Consider the following 7,064-nt stretch of genomic DNA (forward strand, 5'->3'; position numbering starts at 1 on the left):
ACAACAAGCTTTCAAGACGCAAGTCCCTATTCTGGAGCCTGTAGTGTCAAAACGTGATTTTGATGCACATTGTGCTTTTAGAACCTCGTTTCGGAGCATGTGGCTCGAAAGCTCTAGTTTCAAAAAATCAAACTTAATGTTTAAAGGCACAACAAGGTTTCAAGACACAAGTCTTGATTCTCAAGCTGATAGCGTCAAAACACGATTTTGACTAACATGGTAATCTTAGAACCTCATTTCGGAGGTTGCCCCTCAAAAGCCTCATTTTTTTAGCATAAAAATTAGTGTTTGGAGGCACAACAAGGTTTAAAGACACAAGTCCCAATTCCAGAGCCTATAGCATCAAAATTTTATTTGTACTTACATCATTCTCTTAGAAGCTCATTTTGGAGCTTGTGCCTCGAAAGACCCAGTTTTGGAGCATAAAAATCAATGTCTGGAGGCACAACAAGGTTTGAAGATGCAAGTCCTGATTGCAGAGTCAATATCGTCAAAATCTGTTTTTGCCGCACATCGTGCTCTTAGAACCTCATTTTGAATCTTGTGCCTCGAAAGCCATAGTTTCAGAGCATCAAAATTAGTGTTTTGAGGCACGATAAGGTTTCAGGATGCAAGCCCCGATTCTAGAGCCAGGAGCATCAAAATTCAATTTTGATGCACATTGTTCTCTTAGAACCCTGTTTTAGAAATTGTGCCTCAAAAGCCCTAGTTTTGGAGCATCAAAATCGATGTTTGGAGGCACAACAAGGTTTCAAGATGCAAGTCTTGATTCTCGAGCCGGTTGAGTCAAAATTTGATTTTGACGCACATAGTGCTGTTAGAACCTTGTTTTGGAGCTTACGCCTCAAACTCTTCAGTTTCAAAGCATGGAAATTCATGTTTGGAGGCACAAGAAGCTTTCAATATGCAAGTCCCTATTTCGGACCCTGTAGTGTCAAAACATGATTTTCATGCACATCGTGCTCTTAGAACCTCATTTTGGAGCATGTGGCTTGAAAGCTCCAATTTCAAAACATCAAAATCAATGTTTAGACGCACAACAAGGTTTCAAGACACAAGTCCCAATTTTCAAGCTCATAGCATCAAAACATGAATTTGACAAACATGGTGTTCTTAGAACCTCATTTCAGAGGTTGTGCCTCAAAAGCCACATTTTTGGAGCATAAAAATTAGTGTTTGGAGGCAAAACAAGGTTTCAAGACAAAAGTCGCAATTCCATAATCGGTAGCATCAAAACGCACTTTTGATGTACATCATGCTGTTAGAACCTCATTTCGGAGCTTGTGCCTTGAAAGCCCTGATTTTGGAACATCAAAATCAATGTTTTGAGGCGCAACAAGGTTTCAGGAAGCAAGTCCCTATTTGAGAGCCTATAGCATCAAAATTCCATCTTGACGCACATCATTCTATTAGAAGCTCATTTCGGAGCTTGTGCCTCGAAAGACCTAGTTTTGGAGTATCAAAATTAATGTTTTGAGGCACAACAAGGTTTCAAGATACAAGTCCCAATTCTAGAGTCAATAGCGTCAAAATCTGATTTTGGCACACATCGTGCTCTTAGAATCTCATTTTGAAGCTTGTACCTCGAAAGCCCCGGTTTCTGAGCATCAAAATCAGTGTTTTGAGGCACAACATGGTTTCAAGATGCAAGCCCCGATTTTAGAGCGAGTAGCATCAAAATTTAATTTTGATGCACATTGTGCCTCGAAAGCTCCAATTTTGGATCACCAAATTCAATTTTTGGAGGCACAAAAATGTTTCTTCATGCAAGTCCTGATTTTGGAGCCGGTAGCATCAAAATTTAATTTTGAGGCACATCGTCCTCTTGGAACCTTGTTTTGGAGCTTATGCTTCAAAATCTTCAGTTTCGAAGCATCAAAATTGGTGTTTGTAGGCGCAACAAGCTTTCAAGATGCAAGTCCCTATTCCAGAGCCCATAGTGTCAAAATGTGATTTTGATGCACATCGTGCTCCTAGAACATCATTTCGGAACATGGTGTTCTTAGAACCTCATTTTTGGAGCATAAAAATTAGTGTTTGGAGGCACAACAAGGTTTCAAGACACAAGTCCCAATTCCAGAGTCGGTAACGTCAAAACGCAATTTTGATGTACATCGTGCTCTTAGAACCTCATTTTGGAGCTTGTGTCTTGAAAGCCCTAATTTTGGAACATCAAAATCAATGTTTTGAGGCACAACAAGGTTTTAAGACGCAAGTCCCTATTCCGGAGCTTGTAGCATCAAAATTCCATTTTGACGCACATCATTCTCTTAGAAGCTAATTTCGGAGCTTGTGCCTCAAAAGACCCAGTTTTTGAGCATCAAAATCAATGTTTGGAGGCACAACAAGTTTTCAAGATGCAAGTCCTATTTATGGAGCTAGTAGTGTCAAAATTTGATTTTAACACATCGTGCTCTCAAAACCTTGTTTTGGAGCTTATGCCTCAAAATCTTTGGTTTCGAAGCATCAAAATTGGTGTTTGGAGCCACAACAAGCTTTCAAGACACAAGTCCCTATTCTGAAGCTTGTACTGTCAAAATTAGAACCTCATTTCAGAGTGTGTGGCTCAAAAGCTCCAGTTTCAAAACATCAAAATCAATGTTTAAAGGCACAACAAGGTTTCAAGACACGAGTCCCAATTTCAGAGTCGGTAGCGTCAAAATGTAATTTTGATGTACATCGTGCTCTTAGAACCTCATTTCAGAGCTTGTACCTTTAAAGCCCTGATTTTGGAACATGAAAATCAATTTATTGAGGCACAACAAGGTTTCAAGAAGCAAGTCCATACTCCAGAGCCCGTAGCGTCAAAATTCCATTTTGACACACATGATTCTTTTGGAAGCTCATTTCGGAGCTTCTGCCTTGAAAGACCTAGTTTTGGAGCATCAAAATCAATGTTTGGAGGCACAACAATGTTTCAAAATGCAAGTCCCGATTCTAGAGTCAATAGCGTCAAAATCTGATTTTGGCGCACATCGTGCTCTTAGAACCTCATTTTGAAGCTTGTGCCTTGAAAGACCCGGTTTCAGAGCATCAAAATCAGTGTTTTGAGGCACCACAAGGTTTCAAGATGCAAGCCCCGATTCTAGAGCCAGTACCCTCAAAATTCAATTTCGATGCATATTTAGAAATTGTGCTTGAAAAGCTCCATTGGAGCATCAAAATTGATGTTGGGAGGCACAACAAGGTTTCAAGATGCGAGTCCTTATTTTCTAGCCGATAGTGTCAAAATTTGATTTTCACGCACATCATCCACTTAGAACCTTGTTTTGGAGCTTATGCCTCAAAATCTTCAGTTTCAAAAATCTAATTTTGGCACACATCATGCTCTTAGAACCTCATTTCGAAGCTTGTGCCTCAAAAGCCCTGGTTTCAAAGCATCAAAATCAATGTTTTGAGGCACAACAAGGTTTCAAGATGCAAGCCCCAATTCAAGAGCCAGTAGAATCAAAATTCAATTTTGATGCACATTGTGCTCTTAGAACCCTATTTTAGAAATTGTGCCTCAAAAGCCCCAATTTTGGAGCATCAAAATCGATGTTTGGAGACACGACAAGGTTTCAAGATGCAAGTCCTGATATTGGAGCCAGTAGTGTTAAAATTTGATTTTGACGCACATCATGCTCTTAGAACCTTGTTTTGGAACTTATCTCTCAAAATCTTCGGTTTCAAATCATCAAAATTGGTGTTTGGAGGCACAACAAGATTTCAAGATGCAAGTCCCTATTCCGAAGACCGTACTGTCAAAACGTGATTTTGATGCACATCGTGCTCTTAGAACCTTGTTTCGAAGCGTGTGGCTCGGAAGCTCTAGTTTATAAACATGGTGTTGTTAGAACCTCATTTCGGAGGTTGTGCCTCAAAAGCCTCATTTTTGGAGCATAAAAATTAGTGTTTGGAGCCACAACAAGGTTTCAAGACACAAGTCCCAATTCTAGAGTTGGTAGCGTCAAAACATAATTTTGATGTACATTGTGCTCTTAGAACCTCATTTTGGAGCTTGTGCCTTGAAAGCCCTGATTTGGGAACATCAAAATCAATGTTTTGAGGCACAACAAGTTTTCAAGAAGCAAGTTCCTATTCCAAAGCCTGTAGCGTCAAAATTTCATTTTGACACACATCATTCTCTTAGAAGCTGATTTCAGAGTTTGTCCCTCAAAAGCCCCAGTTTTGCAGCATCAAAATCGATATTTGGTGGCACAACAAGGTTTCAAAATGCAAGTCCTGATTGTGGAGCCGGTAGCTTCAAAATTTGATGTTGACACACATCATGCTCTTAGAACGTTGTTTTGGAGCTTAGGCCTAAAAATCTTCGGTTTGGAACCATTAAAATTGGTATTTGAAGGAACAACAAGCTTTCAAGATACAAGTCCTTATTCCAGAGTTTGTAGTGTCAAAACGTGATTCTGATGCACATCGTACTCTTAGAACCTCGTTTCGGAGCGTGTGGCTCGAAAGCTCCAGTTTCAAAATAGCAAAATCAATGTTCAAAATTAAAAAATTAGTGTTTGCAGGCACAACAAGGTTTCAAGACACAAGTCCCAATTCCAGAGTCGGGTAGCGTTTAAAACGCAATTTTGATGGACATCGTGCTCTTAGAACCTCATTTCAGAGCTTGTGCCTTGAAAGCCCTGATTTGGGAACATCAAAATCAATGTTTTGAGGCACAAGAAGTTTTCAAGAAGCAAGTCCCTATTCTGAATCCTGTAGCGTCAAAATTCCATTTTGACGCACATCATTCTCTTTGAAGCTCATTTAGGAGCTTGTGGCTCGAAAGACCTAGTTTTGGAGCATCAAAATCAATGTATGGAGGCACAACAAGGTTTCAAGATGCAAGTCCTGATTGTAGAGTCAATATATTCAAAATCTTTTTTTGACGCACATCGTGCTCTTAGAATCTCATTTCGAAGCTTGTGCCTTGAAAGCCACAGTTTTGGAGCATCAAAATCGATGTTTTGAGGCACAACAAGGTTTCAAGATGCAAGCCCTGATTGTAGAGCCAAGAGCCTCAAAATTCAATTTTGATGCACATTGTGCTCTTAGAACCTCATTTCGAAGCTTGTGCCTCGAAAGACCCGGTTTCAAAGCATCAAAATCAGTGTTTTGAGGCAATACAAGCTTTCAAGATGCAAGCCCTGATTCATTAGCCAGTAGCATCAAAATTCAATTTTGATGCACATTATGTTCTTAGAAGCCAGTTTTAGAAATTGTGCCTCAAAAGCCCAAGTTTTGGAGCATCAAAATTGATGTTTAAAGACACAACAAGGTTTCAAGATGCAAGCCCTGATTCTAGAGCCAGAAACATCAAAATTCAATTTTGATTCACATTGTGCTCTTAGAACGATTTTGACAAACATTGTGTTCTTAGAACCTCATTTCAGAGGTTGTGCCTCAAAAGCCTCATTTTTGGAGCATAAAAATTAGTGTTTGGAGGCACAACAGGGTTTCAAGACACAAGTCCCAATTCTAGAGTCGGTAGTGTCAAAACATAATTTTGATGTACATCTTGCTCATTTCGGAGCTTGTGCTTTCAAAGCCCTGATTTTGGAACATTAAAATCAATGTTTTGAGGCACAACAAGGTTTCAAGAAGCAAGTCCCTATTCCGGAGCGTGTAGCGTCAAAATTCTCAAGGTTTCAAGACACAAGTCCCGATTCTCAAGTTGATAGCGTTAAAACATGATTTTGATAAACATGGTGTTCTAAGAAACCCATTTCGGAGGTTGTGCCTCAAAAGCCTCATTTTTAGAGCATAAATTAGTGTTTGGAGGCACAACAAGGTTTCCAGACACAAGTCACAATTCCAGAGTCGGCAGCGTTAAAACACAATTTCGATGGACATCATGCACAACAAGGTTTCAAGAAGCAAGTCCCTATTCTAGAGCCAAGAGCATCAAAATTCAATTTTGATGCACATTGTGCACTGAGAACCCTATTTTAGAAATTGTGCCTCAAAAGCCCTAGTTTTGGAGCATCAAAATCGATGTTTGGTGGCACAACAGGGTTTCAAGATGCAAGTCCCGATTCTTGAGTCAATATCATCAAAATCTAATATTGGCGCACATCGTGCTCTTAGAACCTCAGTTCAAAGCTTGTGCCTCGAAAGCCCCAGTTTCAGAGCATCAAAATCAGTATTTTGAGGCACAACAATGTTTCAAGATGCAAGCCTCGATTCTACTGCCGGTAGCATCAAACTTCAATTTTGATGCACATTGTGCTCTTAGAACCCTGTTTTAGAAATTGTGCCTCAAAAGCCCCAGTTTTGGAGCATCAAAATCAATGGTTGGAGGCACAACAAGGTTTCAAGATGCAAGTCCTGATTCTGGAGCTGGTAGCATCAAATTTTGATTTAGAACCTTGTTTTGGAACTTATGCCGCAAAATCTTTGATTTCGAAGCATCGAAATTGGTGTTTGGAGGCACGACAAGCTTTGAAGATGCAAGTCTCTATTCCGGAGCACAACAAGGTTTCAAGACACAAGTCCTGATTCTCAAACTGATTTTGAAAAACATGGTGTTCTTTGAACCTCATTTTGGAGGTTGTGCCTCAAAAGGCTCATTTTTGGAGCATAAAAATTAGTGTTTGGAGGCACAACAAGGTTTCAAGATACAAATCCCAATTCCGGAGTCGGTAGCATCAAAAGAAAATTTTTATGTACATCGTGCTCTTAGAACCTCATTTTGGAGCTTGTGCCTTGAAAGCTCTGATTTTGGAAAATCAAAATCAATGTTTTGAGGCACAAAAAAGGTTTCAAGAGGCATGTCCCTATTCCAGAGCCTGTAGCATCAAAATTCCATTTTGACACACATCATTCTCTTCGAAGCTCATTTTGGAGCTTGTGCCTCAAAAGACCCAGTTTTGGAAAATCAAAATCCATGTTTGGAGGCACAACAAAGTTCCAGGATGCAAGTCCTGATTCTTGAGCTGGTAGCATCAAAAATTGATTTTGACGTACATCGTGCTCTTGGAACCTTTGTTTGGATCTTATGCCTGAAAATATTTGGTTTCGAAGCATCGAAATTGGTGTTTGGAGGCACAACAAGCTTTCAAGACGCAAGTCCGTAT

Source organism: Cryptomeria japonica, chromosome 9, assembly GCF_030272615.1.
Source record: "Cryptomeria japonica chromosome 9, Sugi_1.0, whole genome shotgun sequence".
In the NCBI taxonomy this organism is placed as follows: domain Eukaryota; kingdom Viridiplantae; phylum Streptophyta; class Pinopsida; order Cupressales; family Cupressaceae; genus Cryptomeria; species Cryptomeria japonica.